General features: G+C 38.7%; 1 protein-coding gene across 2 annotated transcripts in view; it reads left to right on the plus strand.

Moving 5' to 3' along the window:
* AK5 (adenylate kinase 5) overlaps positions 1-20,152 on the plus strand; it is a 283,050-nt gene that overhangs the window by 57,970 nt on the left and 204,928 nt on the right. The window lies entirely within an intron of this gene.

Below are 20,152 nucleotides of genomic sequence, written 5' to 3' on the forward strand. Positions count from 1 at the left end.
GGACCAAAGAGTTTTGTCTAGTTGGGTTACAAGCCTCTGTAGAAAATCTAATCAAAGCGACGCATGCCCATCCCAATAAAAAGCACATAAAGACTTTTTTCCGCAAATTTTAGGTAAATCAGCTGAAGCCCATCCAGAGAGCTCCTGTGACCTTAACAATTCCTGGGTTAAAACGCTTTTCATTAGACTAGGATGCCCTTAGGCCTGAAAGAGACAGACATGACATTTGAAAAATAATTTCTTTGCAATCTTTTTAGCACCATAAAGAAATATTTAACATGATTTGCTCTTTGAGTCAAAGTTGTCATGTCGCAGAGTTGTAAATCTGATCTGGAAATTGTTCACAATGCCAGGGTTCATATTTTGATCTAAAGCAGGCATTGAGTAATTGAAAAGATTTGGGAAAATCAGGGTGGATGCTTCTGTGGCTATGTTTTGTTGGGGTTGTTGTTTGGTTTTTGTTTTGTTTTGTTTTTTTTAGTCAAGAGTCTTGCTCTGTCACCTGGGCTGGAGTGCAATGGCGCGATCTCGGCTTACTGCAACCTCCACCTCCCAGGTTCAAGCAATTCTCCTGCCTCAGCCTCCCAAGTAGCTGGGATTACAGGTGCACGCCACCACGCCCGGCTAAATTTTTGTATTTTTAGTAGAGACGGGGTTTCACCATGTTGGCCAGGCTGGTCTTGAACTCCTGACCTCATGATCTGCCCACCTTGGCCTCCCAAAGTGCTAGGATTACAGGCTGTTATTTGTTTTTCTCACCAGTTACCAACACTAACTTCCACATTGTATCATAAAAAAAGAAATTTGCCCTACGAACCAAATGCCAACTGTAAGATGCAGGGCCAGATTTAATTGATGTTTGCAAGGCTCAAAGGTGTTACCAGAGTGTCTCTGATTACTCCCTGCTTGTCACATTCGTCATCACAAGCAGAGCAGATTTCTCAAATGAATGCGGAGTGGAGATTGTTAATTTACTAATATTTTGCATGGAGGTGAAATGCCATTGCCTCTAATTGAGGGAGTCAATAACAGTGTGGATGACAGCCTGTAACCTCACTGCTAAAACCAAATGAGCTTTAAGATAAATGCTTCTAATTACTGAGAGAAAACTTGCCTAGTAAAGTCATCTTTTGGAAAGCAATAAATGCAAACACAGGCTAAGCTCTGGGGAATAAAATTTGAAAAAATTGTCTGACAAAGAAGCAAAACACATGTCCTCTTTTAGAACCTGGATCATAGTTTACTGCTGGAATTAAAATATGTTTGGTGACACTTCTGCTTTTAAAGATGAGTTAAATAATAAAAATGATCATTTGCATTAATAATAAGCATGTTAAGATTTTAATAAAAATCTGGGGGTTAATAGATCAAATCCAAATATTTCCTTTTCTCTGTGTTTTTTTTTTTTTTCCTTTTCTCCCACCTGCCCCTCCTAATTCATTCATTTACTCATTCAGTAAATATTTACTGAAAACCAGGATACTCTGCTAGGGGATAGGGGTGCAGAGCTAAATAAACGAAGGGTAAGGATCTTTATTTTGGCACTGACATATTGCAGGCACCTAGAACAGTACCTGCTCACTATATAGTGAGCTCCAGGAAATGAACAGAGCTTGCAGCGTGTGTAGAAAGAGATATTAAACAATCAGTTATTAAGGGTGATGACTGTTGAGTTATGTGTGATAGTTGTGATGAATTATTAAGTGTGAAAATGTGCAGGGTGTCCTCACATATGTCATGCACTGTTTTAGGGATTGGAATTCCCTGTGGTGAATAGAATAGACTGTCTCCACACTCCAATAGCATTCATCACTTATCGCTGCACAAAGTTCTTAAGGGCCGCAGAGACCAGGTCCCTGTTTAGTCCGGCTGAGAAACTTCATGTTGGTACTCCTCTTCTCTGGGGGTTTGGTGTCTGAATCCTGTCACTTGGAATCTCGGTTCCATTGCCATTTAATAGTTTCATGATGCCCTACAAGGTGTAGCCTCTAGGACTTGATCTCTCTATCTCTAAATTGGAGACAGTGTTACCTACCTCATAATATTGTTGTGTGGGTGAAACGAGAGAATATGTGTAACATGGTAGATGATGGTAATGCAGAGAGCATGTTTTAAGATGCTCCACGCAGCCGCTTTGCCTGATTCAGATTCCAGCTGCACCACCTACCACCTGTGTGACTTTCTGCAGGTTACTTGTCTGCTCTGCAACTCGTATGCCTTACCTGTAAAATAGGTATAATCATCATTCCTACCTCAGTGAGATTGTGAGGATTAAATGGATGTCAAGAGCTTAAAACGGTGTCTAGAATGTTGTAAGGGTAAATGACATGATTGATATTATTGTACAGTTTTTATATTTCTTCGTCTTTCTTCCTTCCCCAACAAATGCTCATCTCTTAGAACCTACAGTAACCACTAGCAATTCTGTGCTCTTTGAGGGAACTCTGTTGCCTTTTCTCCAACACATAGGTTATTGAAGAAATCCAAAATGGATAGATTGTAAGAACTTTAGACATAATCCACCTTTTTCTTTAAAAGTATTAATCAGTTAAAAGTTTGACTCAGTGTCTTCTTTAGCTTCTATATTGTCCGTGTAATCAAGCTACCTAAGGGCTGTGTCTGAATAGTAACAGACGTCATTCCACTCTTTTCTTTTTTACTTCATTGACTATATCTGTTGGCAGATTTGACTAGAGAACAAACCCCGTTTGACTGAAGAGAAAGCCTAATCAGATTAGCCAAGGAAAACATGCCGTTGCTTGAATACTGTATCTTACTGATATAGTTCCCATTACATGGACTTCTTCGTTTTTGTTCTTGTATTATACATGTCCATATGCAGTCATGTGTGGAAATATGAAAATGAAAATAATATGAAATCATAAGGCTAGTATATTAGAAACTTCTTCATAGAACTTTCTCAGACATATTAATATGTTGTCTTTAACTTACCGTGAGGTTGGATGTAATTTCTCAATACATCTTTTACTGCTTTATCCTTGTGATTAAAGATCAGGATGCTGTGAGTTCCCAATGTTTGGCAGAAGATTTTTCTTGTAGTTAGTTTAGGTATTGCTGGATCTAGGAAAGCTACTTTTAGTATTGCTGAGTAAGCTGTGTCTCTTGACATTTTGGAGCACTTGGACTTGAAACTGTATAACTCTTGAATAATAATTTCCCTTTTATAGATTTTTAAAGTTCCAGTAAAATGTCTGTTTCATGATAATTTTTAGTCTTTCTTGTAAAATTTTTTTTTCAACTAGTCTTCGTTTCAATCAGTCTCACCAAGTTGGAACACCTTTTTTTCTTTTTTTTAATTTATATTTATTGTACATGAATAAGTTCTTTAGTGGTGATTTCTGAGATTTTAGTGTGCCCATCACCTGAGCAGTATTTACTGTACCCAATGTGTAGTCTTTGATCCCTCATCCCCCTCAGGAACCCTTTTCTAAGAAACAGAATTAATGAAGACAAGTCAAGTTTTTGTAAGTTTGATGAACTTTTTAAAAAATACATGCAATTTTGTTTATTTTTAAAGAAAAAGGTCTTCTTAAATTGTGCAAAAAAAAAAAAAAAAAAAGCTCAGATGCAATGTATATGTTATTTTTCCAAAATGCATTCAAAACTTTGTGCCATTAGATGTTCTATTCAGCCAGAAAAACATGGAATTCACTAGGGAAATGGATATACACTTGTGTGCATTGAACAAATGCTACTGAATATTGGTAATAATCATTAAAATCCACATTTAGCTTTAGACTGTGAAGTAAACAAATGGTCATTTTCCTTCTGGACTTTTTGTAGGAGTATAAGTTGAAATCAGAGGTAAGCTGTGGTCACAGGATGTATGAGAGGCCTACTAATTCATACCCAGGTTTACCAACTAAATCTCTTCAGCCGGGAAAGGCAGAGGCTGAAGAAAGTTAAAATCAGGATTATTTATTGTTCACCAGTACCAGGTTTCCTGGGAAGTGGTCGAGGAATGTGGGAAGGGCTACAGTGGTATTTAGCAAGGCTGTATAGACCAATGATTCCCTAATTTTAGTACTTACTAGGCCAGAAAAAATATTTTTTAAGTAGGAGTAAGATGGCTTTTTAATTTTACGAAGTGAAGGCATTAGAAAAAAACTCCCAATACTTGCCTTATTTTTCTAATTTTGCTGTGGATTGGGAAACACTCATCACAAAGCAGCATCAGTGCTGGGAAATGACTGACAGGGCGAGCACAGGCCTGTCAAACACACCATTGTTTATTACCAGACATTGTCCCCAAGTCCCAGATAACCCCATTCGCACTACAGTTGCTTCATTTGCCCCGTATCACTTCCTTCAACTTTGGGAATTCCCGCATTATGCATGTCAAATTTACCGCTGAAACTATGCACAGTTGACCCTTGAATAATGCAAGGATTGGGGTGCCAGCCCCCATGCAACTGAAAATCCATGTATAACTTTGACTCCCCCCAAACAGAACTACTACTAATAGCCTACCGTCAACCAGAGCCTTATCAATAACATAAACAGCTGATTAACACATATTTTGTATGTTATACGTATTACATACTGATTCTTACCATAAAGTAAGATAGAGAAAAGAAAATATTATTAAGAAAGTCACGAGGAAGAGGAAATATGTTTATTATTCATTAAGTGGAAATGCATCATCATAAAGTTCTTCGTTCTTGTTAGCTTCACACTGAGTAGACTAAGGAGGAGGAGGAGGAAGAAGAGGGGTTGGTGCTTCTGTCTCAGAGTGGCAGAGGTGGACCAAAGTGGACCATGACCTTCAAACCCCTGTCGTGAAGGATCCACTGTAATTCCCATCCCGTCAGACACTCCAAGCCAAAGGAAAAATAAGTAGGAATAGTAAAAGTTGATTTAGAGAGAACTGCTGAATAATTATTTGTTAACTGACTTCACATTTCATAGGAACCAACACTAACATTTGAAGTATAATAGTACATTTATCCCTAAACTCTCGATGTACAGCCATTGGTTAATTATCACCAACTCCACTTAGCATCACTGCACAGATGGTGGAAATGGAAAGAAAAATAACCCAAAGGAGAAAAGAATTTTTTTTGTGGGGGATAGGGTCTGGCTCTGTTGCCCAGGCTGAAGTGCAGTGGCGTGACCTCAGCTCACTGCAACCTCTGCCTCCCAGGTTCAAGCCATCCTCCCACCTCTGCCTCCCAAGTAGCTGGAACTACAGGTGTATGCCACCATGCCCGCCTAATTTTTCGTATGTTTTGTAGAGACGGGGTCTCACTTTGTCCCTCAGGCTGGTCTCGGACTCCTGAGCTAAAGCAATCCACCCACCTCAGCCTCCCAAAGTGCTGGGACTACAGGATGAGCCACCGCACCCAGCCAGGAGAAAAGAAAACTAAACAGCATAAACACTTATCAGCAACCCACCTAAACATAAGAAAAGCAAACAAACATTTGATAACAACTTGCCCAAACAAACCCATTCTCCTAAAATTACTAGGAAGAAAATTCTGTTACAGCTTCTCAATAGGTAAGGGGTTGATGAGTTGGTAATGTGTGACATAATGAAGCTGTATTTCCTTTGAGTACCATCACTTATATCCTGTTTGAGCATCCATTGTCATGTAACCGAAAGCTCCCACTCATTCCCATTTCTGGATTTAGTAACTAAGAAAATAGTCGAGGAAGGGTGTTTAAAGGTTAATAGGAAAGGCCATGGAAGCATTCTGGAAGATATTTACTTAGGTGACAATGATATCTATATTCACCTGGATATATGGTCCTCTAAATTGCTTTTCAGTTGCCAGAGTGTGTTTAAATTAAGTAAACAGTGCCTTCTGGCACAAAACCTGATGCTGATAGAACCTCAGTGACAGCCCTGAAGCAACATGAGAAATACCGTGTCCATTTTTGACTGGAATAAAGAGCAGCTTAAAAGGAGTCACATGCTCTGGGCAACAAGCACTTATCAAATCTTACTGTGTGTAGAGCTGCCAAGACGGTGCCGCTCTCAGAAAAGTCCTGTTGCTTCCCTAAGGAGCTTGCCATCTCTGGGGATTACCCAGTGTTGCCCGCTTAATTTACCTATTTACATACCTATTTGTAATTTTGGTTTTAAAATATCCAGAACTAAATTGAAAAGTGAATCTGATTACTTTCATATGCTGTCATTACTGTGGGCTCTAAAACCTAAAATACCATGATCACAATTTCTCTTTCTGATCTTTTGGATAGAAAGGAAAATAAAAGCACAAAACCATTTGCTCACAAAATGGCAACCCGCATATAGCAAAGTACCTCATCCACAGTCCTGGGCAGCAAATTCTGCTGGTTCCTGAACAGCATCGAAACAACAGGAAGAACAAGCAGATACCACATTTATAGCTCATCCTGGCAATCTGTCTCTGTCATAAGCAACGCCCTGACTCACAACTTTTCCATCCCCAAAGCTCCCTCACTTCCAGTCGCCTTCACACCCCGTAGACAGAAAGCAAACCAAATGATTCAGCAAATGCATCTCTCTTGAAGTTGGAAACTGCTGCTGATTATATGGCAGTCCTGCTGTCAACATCGGATGAGAAGAGCTCTTGCACCAAAAATGCAATATTTTATTGTGATGTTTTATACAGGTATTAACAGGAAAAATAAGGAAGGACTTTAAAAATGAACAATTTCCTCCCCCAACAGAATGTAAAATATTTTTCTGTTGATTTTATTATTACAGACACTCATAAAACAGAGTCTGAAGAGCCCCATGAACAATTTTTTAACCATCTTAAATAGAAAGCAAGGCTCTCACATGATAACTATAAAACAAATAATGTGGACAAAATCAAGATAATTCAAGTGAAGACATTTGGAGGTTCACATTAAGAAAATTCCGTGAGTTCTCATTGTTCAATTCCCACCTATGAGTGAGAACATGCGGTGTTTGGTTTTTTGTCCTTGCGATAGTTTGCTGAGAATGATGGTTTCCAGCTTCATCCATGTCCCTACAAAGGACGTGAACTCATCATTTTTTATGGCTGCATAGTAACATGACACATGTATACATATGTAACAAACCTGCACGTTGTGCACATGTACCCTAAAACTTAAAGTATAATAATAAAAAAAAAAAATTCCGATTCCAAGAACTGTTACTGACAGGTCTATCTACAAATACTTTAGTTAAGGTCTATGCTATTTCTATGGGACTGTCTTCAACATTAGCTTGTCTTTTTAATTTTTTTAAAGCGAAAGAAAACAAATTACTAAATAGTTGGTAGCTGAATGTCATGTCATACTAACAACTTCCTATAAACTGCTGTTTCAACCCTGCAGGTTCTATATGTACACACACACACACACACACACACACACATATTTTTAGCTGGTTGATTCTCCAGGAGACACTCTGTGATCAGAACAATAATGTTGACAATAATGTCAACAAATATTCCGGACTTCCGAGTTAGGTCTTCATTTACTTTGAAATGTTATGCTAAGACTTACTGAGAACATGTGTAAGAAAATAATACTTTTGGTAATGTCCCTAGACTAAATTTTTTTCATGTTTAAGGCCAAACTAATTGGAATTGATCAATATCTTTTAAAGAGAGATGGCACTGTAGTTAAATTAAATGCCCCCCCCCCAAAAAAAAAGAAGACAAAATAAAAAGAATAAGCATTTAAGGCTTGCCAGTCAGGAAAATACAACAAAATATTATGAATAGATGGTGCCTTAGGAAACAATAGCTAACAATTCCTGAATGCTTAATATGTGTCTAGTACTATTCAGGATGCTTCTGTTCTCACTTATAAGTGGGAGCTAAACATTGAGTACAATTACCTATATAACAAACTTGCACATGTACCTCTGAACCTAAAATAAACATTTAAAAAAACTAAAAGCAAACAAAAAATGTTTCACATACAATAACTCGTTATTTCTCACCTAATCTTGTTGGGGCAGATACTATTATTATCTCCATTCTGTAAATGAGAAAAACGAAAGCACATGAAAGTGTAGCCTACCAGGATCCCACAGGAGCGGTGGAGTCTCAACCCAGATCGCACTGCTGGCCCCAAAGGCTGTTTTGTGATCATTCTGTTGTTCGTTCATTAAAATGCTTTCTCCAGGCACTTGTCATTTGACAAGCATGTCTATGCAGCTGTAATCTCTTCATTTCTGTTTTTTAGAAAAGAATAAATGGGAAAATTAATTATATTGGTACATTACATTGAGAAGTTTTTAAAGTAATTTTTGGTAGGTAATAGATGTAAAATAAGATAATTCATAAAATTGATTAAGCACACATTAGAAGCGAAGAAATTATACTACAAATGGCCAGTTGTTGGACCTTGTATTTTTGTTTATCCGTACTACTATCTCTTTCTTACCTATCTCCTTCTTGCTCAGTCCTACAAATCAAACGTAAAACCAAGGCTTCAGTTCTGGGACAGGCAAAGCACTATCCTTGTCTCCCTTAAGTCTTACATTCCATTTCCCCATTATGATAGTCCTTTTATAGTCATTCATTCAAACCGTTTCAGTGAGGGCCTATGTATTCGTGGCACCCTTTTCATCAGACAACAGTGATCCTCCTTTTACTCAACAGCTATCTGTTGACATGCCTGATCATGACATTTTCCCATATCCAGGGTACCACAGCAGGCACTGCAAGGAATACAAAGATGATGTGCAGCCAGATCCTGTCTTCGGGGAGTTTGTGGTGCAGGCACACAGACAATAGAAAGATGAATAACTTGAACTCAGCTGGGGAAGGGGTACGAGCCACCACACTGAAGTAATAGAACAGGCCAGGAAGAATAAAGGGCAGGGAGTGACTTCTTCCTGGAAAGATTAGGGAAGGCTCTCCTGGAAACATTGACCCTTGAGAGGCAGGAAAGAGTTGGAACCCAGAAATAGGAAAGAAGGGCATGATAAGCAGACACGTGTAGAACAGAGTAGTGAGAATTAGAAACCAGGGGACAGAGGTGCTGTCATCAAACTGAGCAAGGCACTGAAATGCTAGGCTAAGGAGGAAGGGTTTTTCTGTTGGCAAGGGCCACATTGAAAGGCTTGGAGCATGGGAGTGACACAGCTAGAAATATTAAGCTGGTAGCTGTGTGTGAAACAGTGAATGGAGGAAGCATCTGGAAGAGGTGTGACAAAGGCCTGGACTGGAATAGTGACTGACAAAAGGTTTTACTTCTCCATAGGGCAGGTCTACAACCATCTGGCACAGATGGCAAACATGGGAGTAATTGAAGAAGTTCTCTGAGGGAAAATAGCACTCAAAAATCACCTGCATCATAGGTGTAACATAAATTTTCCCAGTTTAACCATTTTGGTTTACCCTTTGGATAGTGTTCATGGCAAGGCTGAAAGGAAAGGAGACAGGGAAGGAAAGGGAATGTAATCAGGACTCTGACAAGCTAAAGCATTATCAAGTGACATTAAAATCCAAGCAAAGGGAGAGTAGAGTCAGTTGAATCACCAATTTTTCTTTCCACTAATAACTGTTTCAAAATAATTAAGTAAATTAATGAATTCAATCATTATACGTGGAACCATTTATTTTCATGGCAGACAGCCCTGCACATCTTGTAGCAGTGAGGACATAATTCCATTAAAGCACTGTGCAATAATTGGTCTTCACCAAAAATAAAAGGTTTGTTTCATTACAATAAAAGAATAACTGGGCCGGGTGCAGTGGCTTATGTCTATAATCCCAACACTTTGGGAGGCTGAAATGGGTGGATTGCTTGAGGCCAGGAATTGAAGACCAACCTGGGCAACATGGCAACACCCCATCTCTACCAAAAATACAAAAAATCAGTTGGGCATGGTGGTGCATACCTGTAGTCCCGGCTACTTGGGAAGCTGAGGTGGGAGGATCACTTGAGCCCAGGAGGTGGAGGTTGCAATGAGCCATGATTGCAGCACTGCACTCCAGCCTGGGCAACAGAGCAAGACCTTGTCTCTAAATAAATACATAAATATATGAATAGCTATGGCTTAAATAAACAGGTTTATTTGATGTGTGTAAAAATATGTTCAGAGATGGACGATCTAGGGGTGGTACAATGACTACATGGTGTCATCAAGGACCCAGGCCCCTTCTGTCTTTCTGTTCCAACATCTTTAATGCTTTGTCATAGTGAGAAAATCATCCAATCTACCTTCCACACAGGAGATAGTAAAGGGCTGGGAAGCCACAGCTATTGCCTTTCTTTAGGAAAGCAAAAGCTTTCCCATAAACCCCCTCTCCCTCCCTCATTGACTGGCACCTGTATCTCATTGGTCAGAAGTGGAGCATGTGTTTCCCCTACCTTCAGGGGAAGCTGCAAAATGGAGTTTTTAGCTTTACAACCTCTAATGTAGAAGAAGATAAAGGAGAAAGGAGCTAGAATAAATGAGTGAGCCAACCTACAATAACCACCAGAAGGTTAAAAATAATCCTTTTTTCTGTTTGAAAAGATATGTAAAATACATCTGCAAGTAATTCTTTTTTTTTTTTTTTTTTTCCTTGAGATGGAGTTTCACTCTTGTTGCCCGGGCTGGAGTGCAGTGGCGCAATCTCGGCTCACTGCAACCTCTGCCTTCCGGTTTCAAGCAATTCTCCTGCCTCAGCCTCCCAAGTAGCTGGGATTACAGGTGCCTGCCACCACGCCAGGCTAATTTTTGTATTTTTAGTACAGACTGGGTTTCACCATGTTGGCCAGGCTGGTCTTGAACTCCTGACCTTGTGATCTGCCCACCTTGGCCTCCCAAAGTGCTGGAATTAAAGGTGTGAGCCACCATGCCCGGCCCATTTGCAAGTAGTTCTATCAAAAACGGTTAAAATAGAAAATGTGCTTAATAATGTTAGCTACTTTTCAGTAAGCACTTTCAACATACCAGACTCCTTATTCACCTTATGGCTAATTCTTCCAACAGTCTTTTAAAATTAATGAAAGAAACAGAGGCCCTGAGAGGGCCAGGAACATGCCATAAAGCCTGAAGCCAGTAAACAAGGGAGCTGAGGTTTGAAATAGATTCTATGTTAGAAGATCCCTCAGTTAATGATAGGGAATTGAACCAGAACTTATGTGCAAGTAGAGTTAAACACCCCTCTCAAAACAGCCAGAAAATATATTGATAATGCCTGTTAATGTGAACCTGCAGGTTTTTGCTGATTGAGAAGCAATGATACCTGTTAAAAGGTAAACTGAGGCACAATAAAATTTGAAAGAGTTTATTTGCACAAACAGCGATTGATGAATTGAACAACTCCAAGCTGGAAGTGGTTCAGGAGATCCAACCAGGGAACACCAGGGGAAAGCTTTTCTAGGGCAAACACAGAAGGAAGTAAAGAAAAGAAAATATTTGATTGGTTACCATTATACAGTTGCCTTATTTGATCTATCTTGCTGGAAAGTCCTTAGTTATATAAGTTATTTGGCAGCTTCTGATAGGTTAGCCTTAAGTTTCATTTTTTTCTTTAATACAGGCATTTACAAGAAATAGCACAAGTTTTGTTTATGTTTGCAAATTGAGCAAAGTTAAGGTCACTTATGAGACCTAATTGGCTTTATCTACTCAGAGATTCTTCAAGTCTGGTCTCTATGTTAATTTACCTTTACGTACTTAACTATTTTTTTTTTTAAATAAGAAATTTGTTTCTAGGAGATGTGAAGAACTAACATACTGTATCAAATGCAGCACCAACTGGTCTACACATTTTTAACTATTTTAATTACTCACCTCTGTCATGTACATATTAAAATTATTTAGTGCCAGCCGGGCATGGTGGCTCAAGCCTGTAATCTCAGCACTTTGGGAGGCCAAGGCAGGTGGATTGCCTGAGGTCAGGAGTTCAAGACCAGCCTGGCCAACATGGTAAAATCCTGTCTCTACTAAAAATACAAAAGTTAGGCAGGCATGGTGTTCCATGCCTGTAATCCCAGCTACTCAGGAGGCTGAGGCGGAAGAATCGCTTGAAACCGGGAGGCGGATGTTGCAGTGAGCCGAAATCATGCCACTGCACTCCAGCCTGGGCGGCAGAGTGAGACTCCATCTCAAAAAAAGAAAAAAAATTATTTAGTGCCTTGTGTGTGCCAGGTGTTTCCATTTAGATTATCTCATTTCAGGTAAAGATAGGGACTTGCAACCTTTTCTCAGATAAACTCTAAACTGTGCAGTCTTACTCATGCCTCACCCACTCCGCATCTCACTCTGACATTACTCCTTGATCCCACTGTGCCCTGCTTCACCCTTCAGACTCAACTGCTGTTGTCTTCCTCACTATAATGGGCTTCCCTTGTCTGTCTTTTTGCCTCCCACTCAACTGGCTTCTGGAGGGCCCTTCCCCAGGCACAACTGCAGGATGCTTCCATCTACTTTGACCCAACCTGGCAGGGGGGACACAGGCAGGTACAGAGACACACCCCTGCTCTGAAGAAGCCCGTGGAGAAAAGGGAGGAAAGGAGATCAGTGAGTGGCCTCGTTGCATCTGACCATTGTAATGATAGGAGGAACGATGTACAAAAGGCTGCAAGAGGGAGTAAATTGCACCTGCCTTTCCATGATAACTCTGGTGGGACTGGATGAACTTGACACTCTGTGGAACAGAGATTATTCCATGCATTCAAAGAAGAAATGAGGCATCTGAAATTTCTAAGTGGAGTTACAGCCATTACCAAGTTCAGGATTGGAAATGGGAGTAAGTGGTGGGAAAGACAGAATCAAGAGCTAAGCAGCCAGGGAAGGAGTGGGGAATAAAATAAATTTTATCTAAACCATTCTAATTTCTTGTTGCTCTCTCCCTGCTCAACACCCCACTGAGGAATTTAATTTAGCTCAGTATAAAATAATCTACAAATATATTCATTCATCAATTTCTTTTTAGGCAATTATTCTGAGACTTCTAGCTAATGTGGGGTACTGAAAGATGTATGAAAATGTTGATTTTGGGCTTTAAGAGCTCCTATATGAAGTAAGAAAGCCAACTCTGAATTTAAAGGGATGTCTGTGGAAAGGAAGCTTGAATGTGTGTAAGTTATAATGTGATGCAGGCTCTTCTTTTCAGTAGTCCACTTAGTAGGGACTGTGCAGCTAGCACAGTGCCAGACTGTAGTGGGTGCTTTGAAGTATTTGTTAACTTAATGCATACATTAATGAATTGGACCACATCTGTTCATCCTAATAAGTTGAGAGTGAACAAGAACTTGTTTAGACTTCATTCACTAGGATTGAATAAACAGCTTTTCAGTAATGCTTCAAATTTGAGCTTTCAAAAATTCATGCTTTCCACTGTGGTCTAGTCTCTAACCATTGCCAATTCACAGGTTATTTGAAGGTGTCAGCAACCATGAGAGATTTCTCAGAAAATACCACAGAGTGTTGCTTCAAAGAATTTCCACAATTGCTGTCAAGTTCAGGATCAAGGAGGAAAAATAGAAGTAATAGATTTTTTTGTAAAGAAAAAGCTTGTATCTTACCTGAAAGTTTAATTTCAAAAGATAAATAGTGCTGTGTATAATAAGATATGATTTTTCCTCTATTCTGAAACTTATGCTTAACAATCTGAATACAGACATCACGATCACTTCATATATACTTGATAATGTTTATTTTTCATTTTTTTATCAAAGCTTTATTTAGAGTTCATATTTTCATGACAAATGAATTCTAGCAGAAGCCCAAAAAGATGATATGGCCTCTTACAACTGAATGATTAATGCAGCAGTAATTTCCAACTAAATTCTGTCTGTCTCAGAAGATTTTGTAAAGCCTTAGGTGAAATCCTTTGGGCTCAGTGAGCAGTTGCTGGATGACTGCAGCGTACTTGTGATTGCTGGCTCATTTCATCGGTTCAATCTGAATTCTTAAAACAATGAAATTTGATATTAAAAATATCAAGTAGTGCATTTTCTAAAATCCCATGGGTAGGTAATTCCACAGTTGTACTGCTCCACTTCATATTCTGTGAAATGATAGCCCTACTTTAAAACTGTAAAAGAGGAGAAGAAACATAGGAAACTTCAGTTATCTCAAATTTTCCTCTGTTACTTGTAGTTGTTCGAAATGGCATTCTCTGCAGCTAAGGACTTTTCCCTCTCCCTGCCGTCCTGATCAACCTCATCACCCTGTCTTGACCTGGATTTTTCTGGGAAGCCACCCTGATGGGGACAGATGCCCCCACTCTGAGGTCCCATAACACCCCATTTTGAGTCCATTCATGGCAATTATGTTATTTTATAATTCTACTTCTTTATGATTCTACCATCTTTGTACTATAACTCTGTAATTCCACTGTCTGCTCTCCTTTTTATAATTCTGCTGTCATCGTCAATATTTTATTTCCAGCAGCTGGCTTGGAGCCCATAAATTCACCTTCAATATATATTTACTAAATGAATAGACTATTACTGGGCTGTGAATTTTTGATAACCCTCATTAAATACACACACACACACACACACACACATACATATAGATACACACACTTAATATATATAGTTAATATATGTGGGGGAAGAAAGAGCAAAAACAAAGCCTGAAAAAATGTTTCTATTTGAAAACCATTTTTCAAATCTTCTCTGCAGTTGATCATAGGTAACACCTTTCAAGATCTCTAGTCTTTAAATTGCTGTAAACATGCTTTGTTTTCATGTTAAGACTTAGATCTCTTGGTTAAACTGCACATCAAATTTTGACATTTTTTGCTTCTACACTCCCATAAATTAAATTGAAATTCTTCAAATAATGCAAATTTCGAAATAATGTGTAATGTCACTGAAACAAAAGCTCTATAAGAGAAAGTATTTTGACTGAATTCTTTACTATCGTATCTCAATCTCCTAGAACACTTGGTACATAGTAAGTGCTAAATAAATATTTGTTGAGTGAAACATAGATTTAAACCAACACCCTAATCACAACCTGGATTTGGAAACATAAAGAGAAGAATCTAGAAAAAATGAACAAGACCAGACAAGTGAAAGCAACTCTTCTCTATCAAAGGATAAAAACAGGGCTGGTGATTAAAAACTCAGAAGTCAGGGGCAAACAGATCAGAGTTCTAGGCCATTCACGAATTCTTGACCTCTTGCACAAGTTTTCGAAACTCTTAGGGCCTCGATTCTACCATCTGAAAATTGAATCTCATAATGCCTGCCTCCTAAGTGGGCTGTGAGGACTGAGTGAGAAAAGGTAATTAAAGAACTAAGCACAGTGCCCAGCACAGAGAAAGCACTAAAAAGACACAGATATTCTTCTTATTTTGATGAGATTGGCCTTGGTACTGTCCAGAAGAATTATTAGTGCTATGGTAGCCATATGTGCTATGTACTTTCACATACTGATTCTTTCAATGTATTGGATTTCTGACAAGAGAGAAATTCCCATAATCCAGTGGTATTTTTAAAATCTCAGGAAAGTGGCTCCAACAGCTCCTATGAAATGATGAGCTGAGAAAAGTGAACACAGCTTAACAGTCAAAAGAAGTGTTGCCAAGCCTGTCACCAGCTATAGAAGCCCTTCAAAAGCTATTTGATAAGCTCTTGTGTTGATTTTTTCTCTCTTCTTCTGTCTTCTTCCGATTTGGCTTCCACTGTCTATTGATTTTTTCCCTTCCCTCTCTTTGAGCATGGTCTCAGTAGACACCAAGGACATTGGGTAGGACTGCCAATTTCATATTTTGTTCATGCCTATGTTATTCACAAACCTTCTCAATTTTTATTATATTCAAATAAACCTTATTCTGGTGAAATGTTGCAAGGGAATCAATGATAAATATTACATTAAGCAAAATGTAGTTTGGTATGGTGATCCAAGGGCTGACTTTGAAGTCACAAAGACCAGGGTTTGAATCCTGGCAAGTCTCTTAATCTCTCTAAGATGAAATGTCCTCATCTGTAAAATGGGAATGAAGATAACTGACTTGCAAGATTAATTAAGGATTATAGATAATATATATAAAGCTGTCATATCACATGGGTGGGGAAATTAATTATATCTGTAGTTATTAGTGTAATCTATAATAGCATATACTCCAAAACAGAAATGATCTAATCAAAATATGTGCTAAATAATGACAAATAATAGCTTACATTCATTGAACACTTCACTGAGCTGGACAACATCACACAAATGTGTTTTAGGAAGATGATAGGTACCCGGTGATCAATTCTCTTCTACTGCATGCTCAGTTACATCTAAGGTATATCTATTCAAAGTGATGGATTCCATGAGAAACCTGAAATCCAGTTCTGAGAGCTACTCATTACTTTTCAAAGTGACTAAATCAGGAGACAACACCAACAGCTACTTATTTTAATGAAGACATTTTTCAGAAGAAATGTCAACCGCAAATCTGTCTTGGCAGTTGCACGCCATGTTATTTTCTATCATTTTACTTTTCAACTTTGGCAAGCAGGAGCTGCCTGAAGGATGAGCAGCTTTCAAGTTTCTATCAAGAGGAGGAAAATGGAGTCTGTTTACTTCTGTTTTTAGTTCTTTCTATCTAAAAATCTTACACTTCCTTTTTAAACATGTAATATTTATGGAGATGTGTGTGTGTATGAGAGAGAGAGAGATCAAGCATGTGCTCATCTATGGGTGGGTGCTGCTGAGGGTCAAGAATGCAGAAGAATGTAAGAAGAAAGTAAAAATCATCCATTATTCTGAAGCCCAGAAATAACCATTGTTAACATTTTGAGTCTTTTTCTGTGCAGTGTTTTTCTATGATATTTTGACAGTATGATGGTTGAAATCATATTGTACTCTGCTTTAAAAAATTTTTAACTTAAAATTATTCGTGAGCGTGTTTACAAGGCATCAGTTGGGCAATTTATTTACCCCCAAAAGCCTCAGTGGTAATGACCCAGTATTTCTACTTCACAGAGTTGGCATGAGGTTCAAGTTAGAAAACACGTGAGAACCCTTTGTAAGTCACTTACAGAATGCACAAATGAAGTTATTTGTTCTCGGCTCCATGTCTTGAGGAGTCGAAAGGTCCCCATTAATTAAGCAGCTGCAGAACCCTCTGCAGATCACTCTGAGGATCTAGAAAAGACCAAGACAACTGTTGGTCTGAGAGTTTACAGAATGATCCCAGAGATAAAGCCAAAACATGAAAACATTAAGGAAAAAAGTAGAGGCTTAAACTGTCCTTTTGACACAAGTAGAACTTTGTCTTAATTACTTAAAAAGATTATCCGATACTGAATTCCTTCTATCCTTAGCTCTTTCAATTTGAAAATGAGTCATGCTTCAAAAAATTATTTTTTCTTACCTCAGACAGAATTATAATTTTACCAGCAATAATGTGATTTGTCAGTTGAATAGTAAGTTTCCTATCCCCTGAAAAAAAAAGAGGAAAGAAAAAGCCTATTTTTATAAATTCAGATTATTTATAAGGATTGGTTTAAATTAAAACCAGTGTTTTCACTGAGGAAAAAAAATCTTGAACTAAAACAAAAAAAAAAAAGAAAAGGAAAAGAATAAAAGAATTATAGGCAGTGCATGGTGGCTCACGCCTGTAATCCCAGCACTTTGGGAGGCTGAGGCAGGCGGATTGCGAGGTCAGGAGATCGAGACCATCCTGGCTAACGTGGTGAAACCCCGTCTCTACTAAAAATACAAAAAATTAGCCGGGCGTGGTGGCGGGCGCCTGTAGTCCCAGCTACTCGGGAGGCTGAGGCAGGAGAATGGCGTGAACCTGGGAGGCGGAGCTTGCAGTGAGCCGAGATTGCACCACTGCACTCCAGCCTGGGCGACAGAGCGAGACTCCGTCTCAAAAAAAAAAGAGAATTATAAAAGAGAACCCATTAAGATTCTATTAATTTATGTTATAGAAAAAATTAAAACTATTTGTTTTCACCACAAGCATATAAAGGTTATTTTCTCATAATTAACATGTTACTATGGAAAATCCGTATGTAGCATGTTAATGCCTGGAAGTTAAAATGTTTTTTATATTTTTTCTTATCCTTTTCTACAAATTTTTTATATGTATTCTGTAAACTTGTAAAAAATTTTCTGTAAATTTTTAACACGTATACTGTTGATAATCTGAAAAAAATAGATAAAAATGGTTTAAAACAGCATATACTTCAAAGTAAAACATAACAGTAAGCCAGCCAGCTCAAATAAATGAGAAATGGGAGAATTCAGCTCAAACAGACAAAACATAGCAATAGGATATCTTCAGGAAACCAATGAAATATTTGCCATAAGGGCAAGTGCATACATAACTTATTTGAACTTTTTATAAATCCTCTCCCTATGTAATTCACTAGCTTTACTTCACATTATTTGTTTGGTTTCATAGTATGTCAAACAGCTGTCAAATACAATGGCAGTGTTTTTTCCTGCCTTCATGAAGTCTACCAGGAATATAAAATATCAGAAGTTGTCCAAAGTTAAACAACTTTGTCAGAGCCAGGAATTGAATTAATAGGCCAAGGGATGAACCTTGAGTTAGCTGGAGCTGAGAGATAGATTGGTAAGGGACCAAGTAGAGTTTACCAATACTCAGAAGAAGATGAAGAATAACACAGGAAAAAAGGTCAAATGAAGCAGTCAGCACAAAGAGAGGGAAATGGATTTTCTTAGGGTCCAGCCCATAGAAAGCACTAGGTTGTTTTCCCATTCATTAATTCGGTAAGTATGCATTACTGTTGGTGAAGAGATTAGAGTTGAATAACATTGACTAGAGAGCAACAAAACATCTGCGCCAAAGCAACATCTTAGGACTGATAGAGGAAGAAGAGTCGGGGAGGGGAAGAGAAGGTGGTCAAAGATGTGAGAGAAAATGAGAATTGAATATCATAGATGCTGAATTTAAAAAGTTCCAGGGAGAGAAATGTCAACTGTCCAAAGTTGCTTCTCTGAGAAGTCAAGCAAGATGAGGACAGTAAACGCCTGTTCATTTCAACAGCTGGCAGGAGGTTTGTGAGTTTTATCATCTATTGCTTGTTTGGTGAATTGATAGAGACAGAAACCAGGATGGAGTAGGCAGAGAAGTTGGGGGGGGGTGGGTGTCAGAAAATGGAGTTGGATGAGCAGATGCAGAAGACTAAAGACATCTGACTGCAAAGGAAAGAAAAAAACGAAGGCAGCAGTTAGGGGAAAGGAGGAATGGAGAAAAGAGTTTTTGGTGTGTTTGTGTGCTTGCTTGTTTTGGTTTTGTATGACATTGGTTTTGTTTTTGGGAAGGAGAGACTTGAGCATGCTTTGGTGCTGGATGAAGGTACACATTTGAGAGGGAGAGACTGACATTTAATCTGACTGTAAGCAGCCTTGTTGAAAAGTCTAGAATAGATCAAAACCAGCAGTTCAACTAACTTCAACGAATATGTATTGTCCTTATGGGCCAGGGATCAAACATGAACAAGATAAACTCCCTGCCTTTTAGAAGCTACAATTTGGGGGAAACTTGCTCATAGGAAGGATGTTCAGGCAACAGGCAGGAGGCCACATAATTAAAATGTGACAAAATACAGTCCAGAAGAAAATTACCAGAAAAATAAAGACCAGTGCAAGCCCACAAGCCACCACAAACTCTCCCTTCTAGCTTGGCCTCCTAATTCTCCCTGTCCAGTTTTCCCGTCCAAGCTTTGCTGCTCACTTGAGTTGCTTTGGCTCTTCTATTCTACCTTTCAGATCCTATATTTTGCTGTCATTCATTATTTCACCTATTTTCCCTGACTACTCAAGCCTCTACCAGTCTCCTCTGTTTCTAAATTCCTTTACTACTTAATGTTCATACCAGACATTTTGGTTCTTAAGTATTTCCTGAGAGGCAACGTGGTATTAAGGGAAGGAGCTCTAACTTTGGTCTCAAAGTGACCTGGTTCAAATCCAGCTTCTATCACTTACTACCTATAGGACCTGACAAGTACCGTATTTAGTTTCTCCATCTCTAGGATGGACAGAGAAGTTTACCTCTGACGGTTACTATTAAGACTAAGTAAAATGATATATATAAAGCAACTTATACAAAGTTTGGGCTCTTAACCCAGATTGTGTGTGTCGTGAGCCCAGTGTATTAGTCCATTTTCATGCTGCTATTAAAGACATACTGAGACTGGGCAATTTACAAAAGAAAGAGGTTAATTAGACTCACAGTTCCACGTGGCTGGGGAGGCCTCACAATAATGGCAGAAGGCAAAGAGGAGCAAGTCACATCTT

This window comes from Symphalangus syndactylus, chromosome 12 (genome assembly GCF_028878055.3).
Source record: "Symphalangus syndactylus isolate Jambi chromosome 12, NHGRI_mSymSyn1-v2.1_pri, whole genome shotgun sequence".
Taxonomy (NCBI): domain Eukaryota; kingdom Metazoa; phylum Chordata; class Mammalia; order Primates; family Hylobatidae; genus Symphalangus; species Symphalangus syndactylus.